Below are 16,457 nucleotides of genomic sequence, written 5' to 3' on the forward strand. Positions count from 1 at the left end.
TGTTGAATTCACTAAATTTAATTGTATATATAAAATTGTATACAGTATGTATACCCCTAAATTCATATATTACACTGCTAAACAATGCCGCTCCTTTGACGTGGGAGACCCGGGTTCGATTCCTGGCAAGAGCTCATGTGGTTTGTATTCCACGTTAATCAGTAGGTCCACGTCTCATATAGCCTCACTGCTGAACGGGATGTTAAACTCCAAAAAATCAAATCAAAATATTCCTTACCATTAGAAAGAAGAAAAGACATTTTAGGAACTGTCAATTTTTGTGCAATTGAAGAATAATTTGTGAACAGTGTTTCTTCCAGACATGCTTTTGGAAGGCACTGCCCCCGAAACTCTGAGAGTATCCCACCCCAAAATAATACGTCTATAATATAATAATAAATAGAATAGTACCTGCAGTGCTCCCCCCGGAATACTAAGTGTGCGCCCCAGAACAATGTTTCTGAAACACTGCTTGTGAAGAACTTTTTTCTTTCTTTTTTTTTTTTTTTGTTGCGAAATGTTATGTCAATTAGTGTTAAAACGACTAACTAACATATCCAGCCCTTGTAAGAAGAAATGAAGTACACTCGAATTGTGGCACTCCAATAGTTTAATTTTGGGGCCATTATTCATGGCAATTAAAACGCAATTCATGTAGCTTTCTTCACTGTACGGGAAGACAACCAATAGGTACTCACGAAACGGCAAATATTTTATGGCACCTTTTTATTCTATGAACCATTGATACATACAAAAACTTTATATTTCCAAATGAAATTACATACATTAATGGGTCATTTCAAAAAAGTGTGGGGGCAACTGCCCCCCTTTGCCCCCCCTAATCGCCGCCCATGGTGTTTTGTGTTCTAAAATCTACAGTGTGTATTGTGGCAGGGGTGGTAAATGAGAAATTAAATATTTTATCAATGATTGTATCGAATTGCTGGGCTGAGTGAACTTACTTGTTTTGAAAGCCTCAAACTTACTTATTTAAAATGTGACTGATCGTTTCTTGTTAGATTACTTTTAATCATAGTGTTAGATTATACTAAAGAGTGAAACATAATATTGTGTTTACAATCTAATTTATGGATCCCTTGAGCGTAAGAACCTTGGAAAAACCAGGGATAGCCTTTTTTCAAATATCTGTTTTTCAATTATAATCTTTTTGAAAAATTTCGTTTTTTAAATTCGTTTCTCGAGAACTTTTCACTTTGTATTTTTTTTTTTTACGTTTTCGAAGAATTCAGTTTTCCATGTTTTTTTTAAAATTATTATTTTTACTTTTAATGTGGCCATCGCTAGCAAAAACAAAGCCTTCCAGTGGATACTATCTGAACCAGTTCAATCCAGTCAGGATTGCGGTTACCCACCTCCCTCAGGAGTCATTCTTTGTATTACCCTTATACCGTTTTAGCCTACCGGAGCAAAGGTGCTCGAACTCATGAGGTTGGCACTTACGACTTGGGAACTCACGTTTACTGACCTCATCGTGAGGTGGAGTGAAGTCAGTCCCAATTAGGAATTAGATTTCTGAGCTTTCGTCATCTATGGTCATGTTAGCCCGTCACGTATGAGGGCTGACGTCCTTCGGCGATCACACTATCTGAGGAAAAGGAAGGAAGAAAGAATTGGGGAAGGAAGGAAGCGGCCTGGGACCTGCATGTCAGGTACCATCCCGGCATTTGTCTGATGTGAATGAAGAAAACACCGAAAAACTTCAATAGGGATGGGTGGCCTGAAAATAAAAATTGTTACACTTTTTCGACCGAGTGTTCCACCAAGAATCAAACCCAGGACCGTTCGCTGAAGTCAGTCCGAATTTCAAATCATGTTGTGAATATGAGATCGAAAAACCGTAATGTCGAAATGGTTAGTGTTGTCAAACCGGTGAAATAGCGTGAGGTCCAGGTCAGATTAATTATATGTGCGTGATGTCGAAATGTAAGCGTGAGGTTTGAGTGTGCAGATGTCAGATTGATGATGTGAATCTGATGTCGATAATGGAATGATGTTGGGTAGATGATGTGAGTGTGAGGTCGAGTGCACGTAATGTCGGATTGATGACGTGAGCGTAAGGCTGAATGAGGTTAGTCCAAAACGGATACCTTTGATCCGGAATATTTCGTACTAATGTTTGTAAGTATTGTATTTTGTATAAGAACTACATGCCCTGTCTATCAGAGTTCGCTCGGTTTATTTTTGAGTTCTGCAACACTTTTAAGATTAAGAAAACGATGAGAAATGAATGAATATGGCAACGACAATACATAACACGGGATTCGAAACAGATCCTGCGCTCGACAGCCTAATGCCTGACGCCAACTTAATTTCTTGGGGAGAGAGAAAGCGAAGAACAGAAATTTTTGGCAGGGCAGTTTTTCTTTTGGAACATTTCCTTGGAGATCATTTTGGCAAACTCACAGTGATTTCTTGCCTACGGCTTAGTCCCTTTTGGAAGGCTTAACACAGCTTCTCTCGGTGAATGAGTGGCTAAAAAGATATCCGATCAAGAAGCTCGTTCCATAGAACTTAAAAGCTATACAAGTTTTTTTTTCTTAAAATAATAAAATACTATAAAGGAAAAACACTAGAATAATAGTAAAATTGGTAAGTGTTGTAGCGTTGTTGTCTTCAATTTTGTGAAACATAAAACTGTAAAATAAATAAGTTTTAAACTAGTACTTGAGCGAAGTAGGTTCCTTGTTGTAAGGCAAAGTGCAGCACAGGATGGACTGTGCTAAAATAATGTGAATATGCGAAAATACCTGATTTTGTATTATGATGTTGTTGTTACATAATAGTTAAGTGTGCTGTTTTAGGTTTTGACGTGTAGATGTATGGTAATTGAAATACTTGAAGAGAGGAGATCATTTCTTGATTGAGTGAGCTAATCAATCATCTGCATATTATGGAAACGTTTTCTGACATTACAAAGGAAGTATTCCTGAGGTGCCTTGTGAGCTTCCACTCTTTACTTTATGTAATTGCTACCCGATCCTGATATCAGTAAGTTTAGAATGGAACTGTTACTTCAGTAAGGAAGAATTGAGATACAGGAATCGAGGAAAGTTATCTAAAGGATTAACGTATGGTGCAGATTGAGAATCTGTCGGCATAATTTTGATAAGCTGTTCAAATTCGTTACTTCAAAGGAAGAACAAATGTCTTATAAGAAGCTAATTTATACTTCTGGATTTCGTAAGATATGGTGGTAAGAAATAAGGACTTGCCAATTAATGAAGACAGGGTGGTGTATTCATATAACACGTAAGCTGAATTAGGCTTATTTGTTAGACTAAAGTGAGCTCCTTGGCAATCTTCTTCTGAAGAAATAACAGTTGATTCTTCTCATTGTACTGATTTCTTCAAGGGCGCAGATCCCGGAGGGGGGCGGTCCCTCCAAATATCATGTGGGCCCCCTATTGTATTTATGAATATACAATATTTTGCATAATTTGAATATAATTTGTCTTAAAATCCTCATATATATACCTTCTGCATTGAATGGGTCCCCCCAAATTTACAGTGAAATCGGCGCCCTTGGATTTCTTTTAAGATATGTGATCAATACCAATCTCAATATTCGCACCAATAAATCACGACAGTCAAAATTACGCCAACTTCATACGATACTCTCAGTGTTTAGCCACATCACGCAAAATTTGTACGGAATAGCCTACCATGTAGTTCTCGCCAAACTAACTGCGAATTTGAGCATGACATTTTGTATATTATATTCCTTTCAAGATATGTAGCTATATTCCGTTTTTGTCTTTCTTTATAGTTATATATTTAACTATGCAGATTGAAATCTTCGTAGTGTATTTAACAAGAGTTGATTTTTAAATACCTTTTATTCTTTTCTCATTGTTAAAACAGAAGTGAAGTGCAGAGCAAATATTGATTTATAAAACGTTACAAAGTGATTTTTATTACGTAATTTGAGAGTTCCTGTGATTTATAAGTGACAGTTGAGTCATTATCTTTCTGTACATACACTGTACATTTGTAGGAGCTTGTTTCTGTGAATTGTTTTCGTAGTCGTTCCTTGAGCAAGGAATACGTTTTCATCTTGAAGCAGTATGAACTGTTTTACCGTAAACTTCGTTGTAAGATTTATAGATGCCATTCCCATCCATGTATAGTCTTCTTTTAAATGCTGTAAGAAGGGGTGTTAACCCCACCCCACACTCGCAAGGCCCTCTAGAAAACTAATTAATTTGTAAACCTAGAAATTGATGGTGTCGAGAACCAATCCACTTATTGAGGTAAAACTGATATTGGAGTGTATCCTCATTACTTAGTTCTTCATTGCGACAGAAGTTCTTCATATATATACAGGGCCAGATCCAGGATTTTCTGAGGGGGGTGCACCAAAACTACCAGCACATTTGAACTGAATTGGAATTTTTTAAAATGTCTTTAGGCATCTGTGCTGTGAATGAGGAAATGCCCTGGAAATGTTAAATGTCTGTTCTCGGTGAATCCTTTTCTTTCAACTTTTAGAAAATTGACTTTAAACTATCAATTTTGCAAAACTTCTCTTTGTTGTAAGCTCAAACGGGAATATGACAGCAGAAATTTTCGGAAAGTGTTATTATTTTCACTGCTAGCTTCTCACTTTAGGTAGTATATATTTAAAACGAAGGGGGGGGGGGGTACACGTGCACCTGTGCACACCTAAATCCAGCCCTGTAATAATATAGGGTGAGTCAAAATAAGTGTTAGAAGCCAATATCTCGCGAACTATATATCAAATAAGAAAAATGTTAAGAGTCAATGTACAATACAAAGGGGACTAAAAATGAGTCAAACACGAGATTTCCCCCGCTCCCCATTTTGGGGGGACGGGGGGTACGTGAAATTTTCAAATGGGAACATAGGTGGAGTAATACCTCGTTCGAAAGAGCTTTGAAAATTGAACAATTTTTTTTTAGGAAACAATCTTTGATATGGGGCACCGTTTTCAAGATGGCCCCCAAAAGTTTCCACCGTCTTGTATCAGATAAAATTTCCAGTACTTATAAATCGGAAACGGCTGAGTAGAGAAAGATGAAACAAAAAAGGAAAACGCCATAGGCAACATGGAATTGTGTTGTCCCAGTGTCCCCAGGGTCCCCATCATGGGACCTCTGTTCCAACTTGAAAATTTCAAATGGGAATATAGGTCGAGTGATATCTTATTTGATAGATCGTGGAAAACCAATCAGATTAGTACAAAATTTGTTTTGATTTCGGGCAATCCTGTTTCAAAATGGCAGCCGAAAATGGTTCCATATTCAGATACAAAGCGCAGTGTTCAAATTGAGTGTTACAAGCCAATACCCCGCGAAGTATGCATCAAATAAGAAATATGTTCAATACAGACAGGCCTAAAAATAGGTCAAACACGAAGTCCTAATTTTGTACTAAGTTGTTTGGTATTTCACGATATATCAAAGAAAGTATCACTTGCCCTATGTTGCCATTTAAAAATTCCACATACACAAAATGGAGGGCGGGGAAACCTCATGTTTAACCCATATTTTAGGCCGTCTGTGTTGTACATTGACTCCTAACACTTTTCTTATTTAATGCATAGTTCGTGGGATATTGGCGTGTAACAGTCAATTTGAACACTGCGCTTTGTATCTGAATGCGGAACCATTTTTGGCGGCCATTTTGAAACGAAATCAAAACAAAATTTGCTCGAAATCAAAACAAATTTTGTACTAAGGTGTTTGGCTTTCCACGATCTATCAAACAAGTTATCCCTCAACCTATATTCCCGTTTGAAATTTTGAAGTTGGTCCCGGGGCCGCATGATGGGGGCTCTGGGGACACCGCGACAACACAATTCCACGTTGCCTATGGCCTTTTCCTTTTTCATTTTTTAATTCACCTTTTTCTACTCAGCCTTTTCTGATTTATAAGTACTGGAAATTTTATCTGATACAGGACCATTTTGGGGGGCCTTCTTGAAAACAGTGCCCCATATCAAAAATTGTTTCCTACAAAAATTGTTCAATTTTCCAATTAAGCTTTTGTTCAAGCTCTTTTGAACGAGGTATCACTCGACCTATGTTCCCATTTGAACATTTCACGTACACCCCCTCCCCCAAAATGAGAACGGGAGGAATCTCGTGTTTGACTCACCCTATATATATATATATATATATATAAGTCGATAGGTCGATAGACCACATCAAGCTGAACAAAAAACATGTTCTCATGTGTAGTTTACGAGAAAATCGAAAAACGAAATTTTGTGACGCTAAAAAATGTGTCGTTCATTGGAAATAACAATTGACGGTTTGTATTTTGCTGCAAGAAATTGTTACCCTTTGCGCACATACTGCGTGTAAAATAAATAAATAAAAGTTTTAGAGATTAGTGAGGGAAAAAAATGATGTAATTTGATTAGCAAGGGATTTCATGTGGAGCTTTATTTTTTAAAAACAACTATCGCCGTAAAGTTACAACTCGTTTAAAAGAGCCAAGGAAGACTTTATGAAAACAAAATTAGTAAAAGTAATCCCTAATTCAGCCGTCCCATGTTGTCTCCACATATTAAGAAAAGGGAAGGGTTAATTTCTCTTGATATTTGTTCACAAATTGTGAGACTTCGTGCAAGTCTTTTTTTTTTTTTTTTTTTTTTTTTGTCATAGACAATTCAATTAATCATCCAATGACGTCTTTATTGTGAGTTCAAAACGTGTGGCATATATATGGCATTCCAAGCACAAAAGAATGGAGTCCAGCTACCAAAGTTGTGAGAAAGGGAAATTAAATTAAATTAAATATTTAAGTTTATCATTCCCCGGTTTTGCTCTTTTTAGGCTAAGGAAGACGAGGATTAAGGCAAGTGAATGATTATGAAAGAATTGGTGGAGTGAGAAAGTAGAAGGAAACGGGATTACCCCGAGAAAACCCTTGAACATGATGTTGTTCACCACAAACTTACTTGGCCAGGGATCGAACTAGGGACCTCACGCAACAGAGGTAAGCACTCTACCACTGAGCCACCTGCCACCGTGTGGGAAAGAGAGACTTTAAGTTTGTAGAGTGCGCTTAATTACATGGAAAGTTAACATAGTTTTGTAACACTATACGGTAAGAGTTATTTACAATATCTGGACATGAATCTTTTTGACATCTGAAAACAAGCTGCAGATAAATATGCCCAAAATGACCAAAACTGGGCTTGATTCCCATGTGCAATGAACGCACAATATGATAAATGGCGTTTTTAATTTTTCTTTTATCTCCTTTTCTCTTCTTTTTATACATGTTACGGATATTATTTGATTTATATTTTTTGAAAAAAGAGAAGAAAAATAGAACTGGTTTCATGCGACAAAGACTTACACCGACCTTGAAAATGAAAGGACGGTCTTTCCGCTTAATTAGCTAATTACTAGTTTTCAAAATTTACTTCCGCTAATTATCACGGTATTCCGAATGAAATCCTCAGGTGAGTAGTCGTTACAATATTGCTTTGTACTCTTCTATTTTGTTGTCGCAATTGAATTTGTTAAACTGGAGGAAAAAAGAGAGGAGAGCGGGGAAACTGCATAATTAGCAAAAATGTTACGTATCTTATGCATAAATACTGGGTATATCAAAAGTCTGGAGCTGTAGGCCAGCTCCGTTATGAGTAAAGATATAAAGAAATGGGGATAACGGAAAGTTGTTGAACATAGGTGGGTTTTAATTTGAAAAAGTGTAATTTTTCCAATCCCACCAGCTATTTAGGCCCCACACTGGCCTAATCTGATCTTAATTTGCCGTCCCTTTCAGTGGTGAGGCTATGTGAGATGTGGATCTATAGCTTAGCGTGGTATTCGAACAATATGAGCTTCTGCCTGGAATCGAACGCAGGTCCCGGCTATCCATACACACACATTCATATTACACTATCCACATAGGTTAAGGCTCTACAGTGATAAATCTCCTTATGTTAAATGAAAAAGTAACGTTACTAGTTCAGTAGGCTGTTCTTTTATTTCCTTTCCATGCCAACAATAGGGCATTATTGGGAAACGGATTTTGATGTGTTGAAGGTTCCCCTAATAACAATGTTCCCCGTGTCATTTTACGTGCCCTTATGTTCCGTTCTAACAGCATGCTGGACTGGTAATGCAGCTCTTTTAATCACAATAGAGCACCTGTGCAGTGCTTTCCGGCGTAAAGCTCAAAAGACTGGTGGGATTAAATTTTTCGATGCTCTTTAGATGCATTATACTGGGTGTATCAAAAGTTCGGGTCCATAGACCAACTTTTATTATGAATAAAAATACAAAAAAAAAAAAAAAAGGAGAGAAAAGTTGTTGGAAATAGGTGGTTTTCAATATATATATATATATATATATATATATATATATATATATATATATATATATATATATATTGAAAACCACCTATTTCCAACAACTTTTCTCTCCCTTTTTTTTTTTTTTTTGTATTTTTATTCATAATAAAAGTTGGTCTATGGACCCGAACTTTTGATACACCCAGTATAATGCATCTAAAGAGCATCGAAAAATTAAGCTTTATACATTGTCGTGTTATGCAGTTTATCGTATTCCTCGTATACCTACGAAACTTGTATGTCTGTGACCTTTGTGTATGTTAAGAGAGAGAGAGAGAGACGGGGAGGAGAAGAAGAGTTCAGTGTCCCTTTCAAAACTATTCCCATGGACTTTGCATGCTGCCAAGTAAGTGCTGAGAAAATGCTCTGCTTGAAAGATTTCATTACCCCATCTGTATGTCGGTTACATGCGTATGTGATTGTCTACAGTGTGCGTTTGTTATCGTGATTATCTACCTGTTCTTGTGCAAAAACTGTCGAGAAATGCCAGCAATAAGACCATACCATTTTTTTTTCAATACAAGGTCTTTTTGATGTTAAGACGTAGAGTATGATTATATGTGAAATTCTTATCAGACAGATTGGAATTTGGTAGAAATAAGTAAACAATTACAGTATTTGACAGATTCTTAAGTATATCAGTAAATTGTCTCTTTATCTATACTAACCTAATAAACTTCAATGGTGGCGTATGCGTATCCTTGACTTTATTTACCAAATGGACCAATTTCAACAAAACTTTACAGATCGTCATTGAATATCACAGTGCTTGTACTGTATCTTGAGGACTTGATTCTAAGCAGCTCACCAGTAGTGCAGCAAGGTATGCAAAAAATCCAGTGACCCGGAAGTTGTCAGACTCGTGGCTGTCAAACCCGGAGGCCTGCGAATACCTGGAGAAAACGAAACTGCATTACACATATGGAGAAACACCAGTCTCTAAACGTAATTCTAACAAGCATTGTTTTTCGTGAACATCGAGGTGTATTCGGTGACAGCGTAGAGCGCCAATCTTTGGTGCCTGGTGCGTAATGTCCTTGGTTCGATTCCTGGCTAACTAAATTTGTGGTTGACATCATGTCTGTGGGTTTTCTCAAGGTACTCCCGTATTTTCCTACATTCTCTTTCCGTCAATTTTTCCATTATTATTCACTTGCCTTAATCATCCGTCTCTCTTAGCCTAAAGGACATAATCGTTGCGACGTTAAACTGAAGGATTTAATTTTACTCTATTTTCTGTGAACATCAAATTTAAATTCTTGCCTTCGACATAGGAGATCTAGATTGGGTTCTGGTAGGAATGAATGTATGACACGTTAAGCTGTAAGTCTGCATCTTCATGAGATCTGTTCTGTGTAAAACTCCGAACCAGAAAATTTTGTTCGAAGCGGGGGAGGAATCAAAATCTCTATATATAAAGGCTGATTCGATTTTGTGTGTTATCTCATCACTCAATAACTAATGAAACAATTAATGTTATGCTTGGCGTGAGTGTCAACCGTACGCTTCCCAAGGATTGTTATATTACATTGATAATTGTCGGCAGGGGTGATGGGAAATGCTGACGGGTAATAATAATAATAATAATAATAATAATAATAATAATAATAATAATAATAATAATAATAATAATAATAATAAACGGTGACACCATAGTCCAATCCATAGTTTTCGGGATGGGCGGTGACCCATTGGCATTGACGGTGAGAGAAATGGTGATATTTAAAAATATTCAAAAGCGGCCGATGTCAGTGTGCAATCCATAGTTTTCAGAGTCGCTGAGATAAAAATGAAATCTTTGAGTTTAACATCCCACGTTTATGCCTATTAGGCTAAGGGAGATAGTGATTAAAGCAAGTGAATGATGATGGAAGAATTGATGAAATGAGAAAGTGGGAGGAAACGGGAGTACGCCGAGAAAACCCTCGAGCACGATGTTGGCCACCACAAATTTACTTGGCCGGGGATCGAACCAGAGACCCCACGCACAAGAGGTAAACGCTGTGCCAGTGAGCCACCGTGTCCCCACTGAGATAGATAAATGGTATCACTTCCGATGCCATTTAAGTGCAAGTTCAGCCGCTTCGGTATGGGAGTTTGGAGAATGAGGTATGGAGGTGGGAAAGTAGTGACATTACGGATTTTTGTCATTTAGCCTACATTTTCATTGAAACGCGTATCCACAAAGGGAGAAATTCAAATATTTCCCATAAACCTATTCTCCTGGTGCAAAGAATGGGCATTCCAGCTATTAAAGTCCAGGGGCGTCATTTCGGGACGACAGGAGGGGTAATTGCCTCCCCTGAGTTTGACAAACGTGCTTTTTAATAAATTGTATTCTAACTTGCTAATAAAAAGGAGAAACTTTTATGTGGGTGTACAATCTTGACCTCCCTGGTAAAATCTGAAGTAGCGCTACTAAGTATAACTGCAATAAATTGCGAGTTGAATTGTATTCGTCCGTGAAAACCTAACTGCTTTTAAATTTCTATTTAAAGCAGTGTTAAAATATAGTATACGTTTCATTGTAATTTCTTTAATCTTTATTTGGATAATCTCAGTCGGTACGCAGTATATGTCTGTTCGCATATCCTAAGAAAATCCAAAGAATTCACTTGCATTTTAGACACTGGAAATACATGCGTATATATATATATGTACGGACAATTTCTTGTTGCACTGTCTGAGGGAGTTGCGCTGGGACGCTATTTGCAATAGGAAGTGCCCTGCACAAGAGTGGCATGTAATCGCAATTTGATTTATCTTATCTCGGAGGGAGGGAACGGTTGTTCAACTCTGAGGGAAAAGACCCCCGGAAATATGTTTGGAAAAAAACACTTCTTAATGATTCATTGTTAGTCCTTTTACGTGTAAAATAGCTTTATAGCTGTATTTGAAGCTTTGTTAATAAAGTAACAGATTATATCAACACAAGGAAACAGTATCCTTTCTTAGCAAAATGCGTATAGTTCACATACTTTTTCTGTTAGCGTGGTCCAGAGTTCGTATCGCAAGTAGAGTACTAATGTATGCTAAAAGCCCGGGTAGTGAGTGGCCCAGGTAAATTTTAAGCAATAGATCCCATCTCATATGACCTTAGTGCTGAAAAGAGACATTAAAAATGATTTTTTAAAGTTTAACGTCCCACGATTATGGCCTTTAGACTACATGAGGCAGATAATTAATGAAATTGAAAGATTATAAAATTATTGTTTCTGATCTTCCACCGAGAATCGAACCCGGGACCACGTGCACCAAAGACGCACGCGCTAACCACTATTTTCTTATTAAAAGTTAACTGATTTACTGGCTTAAGTTTAGAGTTGCCCCTCCAGTTTCATATCTACAAAAAAGCAGTAAAAACATTAAAACGTGCAGTTTTACTACACGAATCCATAGTATAAGTAGCAGGAGTAGGAGTAGGAACGGGTTTGAAGCCCCGCAGAGGTTCGTTGGATCCTGTTCTCGACATAAAATTGGCATGCTGCTGAATCATCTAAATTTCTGCGTCTTGCAAATAGTACCTACTTCTACCTATCTTTTCTCGTATAACTTTACTGCCAAACTTACACACCTAAACATCACATAAGAACTCCAAATCATAATTTCTTATATCATTTCTCCTGTAAATTTTCCTAACTTTTGTAAAAAATGGAGGGGCAACTTTAATCTTCACCCGATTTACCGAACGCTTCTCAGTAACTTAAGTACCTAATAGGGGTATAACTATGTTTTTACTTGTTATTTGTTCTTCCATTAACCTCTAACGGCAGGGGCATGAATTGTAACCACGCATTAACACACAAGCATCGAGGACAGTTAAAATTCTAAAGGCTTTCCCACCGGGAATCCAACCCGGGACCCCATCCATAAAAGGCGCAGTATAGCCAGTAAACCAGCGGCTAGGTTTACTAGACTAGTGGGGAGACAGCCGGGGGATGTTTAACTCCAATGAGTTGAGTTTAACACCCCTTTCAGCAGCGAGGCTATATGAAACGGGACCTACTAATTAACATGACATCCGAACCAGATGAGCTCTTGCCGGTAATCGAACCTGGATCTCCTCCATGTCAAAGGCACGTACGCTAACAGCTTAGTCACGGAGGAGTTCTATAACTCCAATGAATCAGTGAGTAAATAACTATAAAGACAGCAACTGATCCTTTCCCATTTTCCCAGTACATATTCATAATTTTTCAGGAGTTTAATTTGCCAAAACTCCCTGTAAATTTACCCTGGCTGTCAGTGTATCCGTCCGTCCGACAGTCAGATTTCTCAAGAACTAATTTGTTAGATCATCATCAATTTTGACCAGGATGTAGAGGGTCAAAAGTTAGGAATAGAGTTCGTTGATGGAGGTGATATTAAACCGGAAGAGAGAGAAGTAAACTATTTCCGGTTTTAACGTTCATCACTATAGAGCGAAAATGGTAATGATAGGGAGAAACAGTTTCCTGTAATCATTTAATGTCCCAAGAATACATTTCATCTGATATTAACTCTCTACAAAAACTGGAAGTGATAGAGATCCACTGCAACTCCCGCTTTTATATATTGAGAAAACTTCACGCCATTCAGACTAAAGTCTTCGCGTGATGTACACATGACCAGGGCCGTGCCATGGGGGGGGGCGTGCGGGGCGACGGCCCCGGGCGCCGAAGTAAGGGAGGCGAAAAATTCGGGAGAAAAAAGGAAAAAAGATAGGAAAAATTGCTTGGAATATTTGTATGGGGGCGCCATCGTATACTCTCGCCCCGGGCGCTGATTTTCCACGGCACGGCCCTGCACATGACACCTACTTGCTTTAAATGTAGAAACTGAGAGTCCACCGCACTTAGTGCCTTCACATAGTTACGTTAGGATGAGTAGATCAGATGCTCCTTTCAAGCAAAATATCAAACACAACAATTGGGGAATCAGCGGTATATTTACTGTATGTATCTACCTAACATTAGGATAAATTATTTGATTCTCTTTTGAGAAAATATACAGGTATTTGCTTAACCATTCTTGATCAGTAAATCATATTGATTTAAGGGTTGTATATAATAAGAAGACAGAATTGAGAAATATATATATATATATATATATATATATAGTAGTTAAAGATTAGCCTTGATTCGTTGAGTGTTGTGGCCATTTATTCCCTGAATACATTCAAAGGTAGCTTTGTTTTTTAAGGAGTGTAGGCGTAAATAAGAAACGTAATTGCGTTGAAATCTTGAATTCGATTTATCATCTTTTTTGAGTCATAGTAGTTTGAAGGTAATTGAATAGCAAGCGACTCATATTAACCAACATTTCCTGTTCAAATTATTGTAAAATTAGTAAATAATTTTAACTTAAATCGTTGTTTTTTGAAAATAATGCGACACTTCCTTTCCTGATTTCACATGTGTCTCACCGTTTCCGATTTATAGGGGTGGCCATTACCTTGTCAATTAAGTTTTTGTTTACATTTTGACCCGCCGCCATTTTGCACAGGTTTGTCGTAGAGAATCGAGACTTGCTCCCTTTTCTTTTTTACAACAGTTTTCAAACGATGTTCTACTTAAGTATTCTTGTCATTTGAAAATTTTGAATTGGACCCCGTCTCAGAGGCAAAGTTTTTTACCCCCAAAAATTTGTCCTTGAAAATGATGGGATACGTATTCGCCGAGTTTTCAATTTACCCAACCGTTTCCGAACAAATGACTCGGTTCAAACTATTTTGCCAGGTAATTTTTTGAAGCTTTTACATTATAAAATATTTTGTAACTCATGATATCCTGCCTGGTGGCACGTAAAACTTTGTGATTCGTCTAGTTTTAACATATCAAATGCAAACACAATTGTCTCGTTCAGATCTCAGCGGAGCCACTGCGTGACCCTCCCTTGTAAGAACCGTACTCATAGTACATTTAGTGTCTTGCGTAGCGTAATCGCTAACGCTTTCGTCTTTGGTGCAGATAATCCCTTGTGCGATTCCCAGTGGGGACACTTGGACGAAAAAGAGTTAACTTTTCAGGGCAACTATCCTCAGTGAGGTTTTTCCATTGTTTTTCTTGTTCATACCAGCCAAATGCCGGGATTGTACCGAACATAATGGTTCTATTCCGCTTCTTTCCTTACCCGTTCGTTTTTTCCTTTCCCAATTACCCAGATAGTGTGATCGCCAACGGACGTCATGCTTCTTACGCGATGGGCTACAATGGTTGTAAACAGGGCCCGGATCTTGTTGACAAGTCAACTTTTTTCTGTTACGCATAGAACAAGGCAAGTTCAAATAAAAACGGTTATCCATCAACTCTAGGTTCTAAAAATACATTTTTTTTATGGTCAACTTTTAGTCACTTTTTGTCGTTTTGAAGTTTCAGGTCATTTTTTAATATTTTAAAGTAACTTTTAGGTCACTTATGGTATTTTTTCTTTTTCTTCCACATAAAGAAATCTTAAAATGAACACTGTTTACGGATGTTAAAAAGATGAAATTGAATAATCTCTCTTCATGCTTCCTGACTATTAGGCAGTGGCGGCCTCTGAGGCAGTGACGCCGTGACATGTCACTGCCTTCAGAGGTAGAAGATTCAGAATATTAAAAGAAAGCGAGTTAAATATCATAACTGCTTCTGAATTTCTTCCTTTTTTCTGCCCGCTGCCGTATCTATTTAGTCGCAAGACCTAGCGCGAAAGACCTGGCGGTGGCAACTCTACTTCGGTGACTGTCACCAGGCTTTTGCTTCTGAATGCTGCTTGGCATAGTGGTATCACCATATACGCGCCCTATCAGCTGTGTACGGGAAAGGCTTTCCATTGCTTCTAGCTCGTGACAACGAAAGCTTGTCACGCAGAATCCGAAAGCAGCCGATATTTCACGATCTCATATACACTGCATGGGGGTTGCCGCGGGTTTCTCACACCAGGTGGAATTTTCAGTCTCGTGGAGTAAAGACAGTTTACGAGTATCGGAAAGATCTAATTGATGTTATGTTAGCAATAGAAAACTGTGAAGATATAACATTACAAACCACCTTAACTCAAGCTTCCGCGTACAAGCTTTTATTAAATGAAGAAAATTTCGTATTTTGGTTGACTTTTTTCCACAAGATTATGCCACACGTAGAAACTATTTTCAGCCAACTACAGAAGAAATGTACTGATCCTGTCAAGGTTCGAGAACATCTACATAATTTTCAACTTGGTATGCAGTCAGTTAGAGAACAAATAGACTGCAATTAGAAACTGCACGAGACAGACAATGTGCAAAAATATGGCGAAGTGAGACGTTCTATAACGACAAAAAAAGACAAGCGTTAGAAGTTTGTGATGCAATCCTAGTGGAGATCAAATCTAGATTTCACTTCACTGAGCACCTTGTAGCTACGAGATTATTTGCTGTAGAAGAATTTGACAATTACAAAAAGGAGTTCCCCGATAATTATCTCAGTAAGATGGTTAAAAAAATATCCCTTCTTGGAGGAAAAGAAATTAAAAAACGAACTTCAAGTGTGCTATTCGAGACGCGAACTGAGAACGGTGTCTGGCGCGGTGTCATTCTTAATGTTCATTATAGACGATGAACTGTGCGACATGTTTCAAGAAACAGTTAAACTCTTAAAGTTATTGATAACTATGCCAATGTCAACAGCAAAAGCAGAGAGATGTTTCTCGATGTTGAACAGAATAAAAACTTTTCTAAGAAATACCATGAAAGAGGAAAGATTAACTGCGTTAGGCATGTTGTTATGTGAAAAGACATTCGTTAATGAGAGAGATGAAAAATCGTTGCATGGAGTTTCAGTATCGTGCATCTTAACTAGTCAACCAAGCGTGTTCAGCTGAAAGTTCGAAGAGAATAAACAATGCAAGTGAAGTGTTTCTTTTTAAACAGTGTACTCGTATTTTATTCAATATCAGTGTGTGTGTCTTTTTTATCAACAAGATAAATAACAAACTTAGTTAAATAAGAGCATCTCAAGAATTATTCCCCAAATTTAATTTCTGAATTCACTTCAATATATAACTGACTGGCATGAAGAAGAATAGAACTTCAGTGAAAGGAGCAAGAGAACCAGTACCTACCTGATTACTGATAATGTAAGCACAATCGATTATAATTAAATTG

At 37.6% G+C, this 16,457-nt stretch overlaps 1 protein-coding gene across 1 annotated transcript in view; it reads left to right on the top strand.

Moving 5' to 3' along the window:
- Positions 1-16,457, top strand: part of LOC145661137 (uncharacterized) — a 107,293-nt gene that overhangs the window by 18,839 nt on the left and 71,997 nt on the right. The gene's annotated exons all lie outside the window — the stretch shown is intronic.

The sequence above is a fragment of the Thermobia domestica genome, chromosome 9, assembly GCF_964235325.1.
Source record: "Thermobia domestica chromosome 9, izTheDome1.hap1.1, whole genome shotgun sequence".
Lineage (NCBI taxonomy): Eukaryota > Metazoa > Arthropoda > Insecta > Zygentoma > Lepismatidae > Thermobia > Thermobia domestica.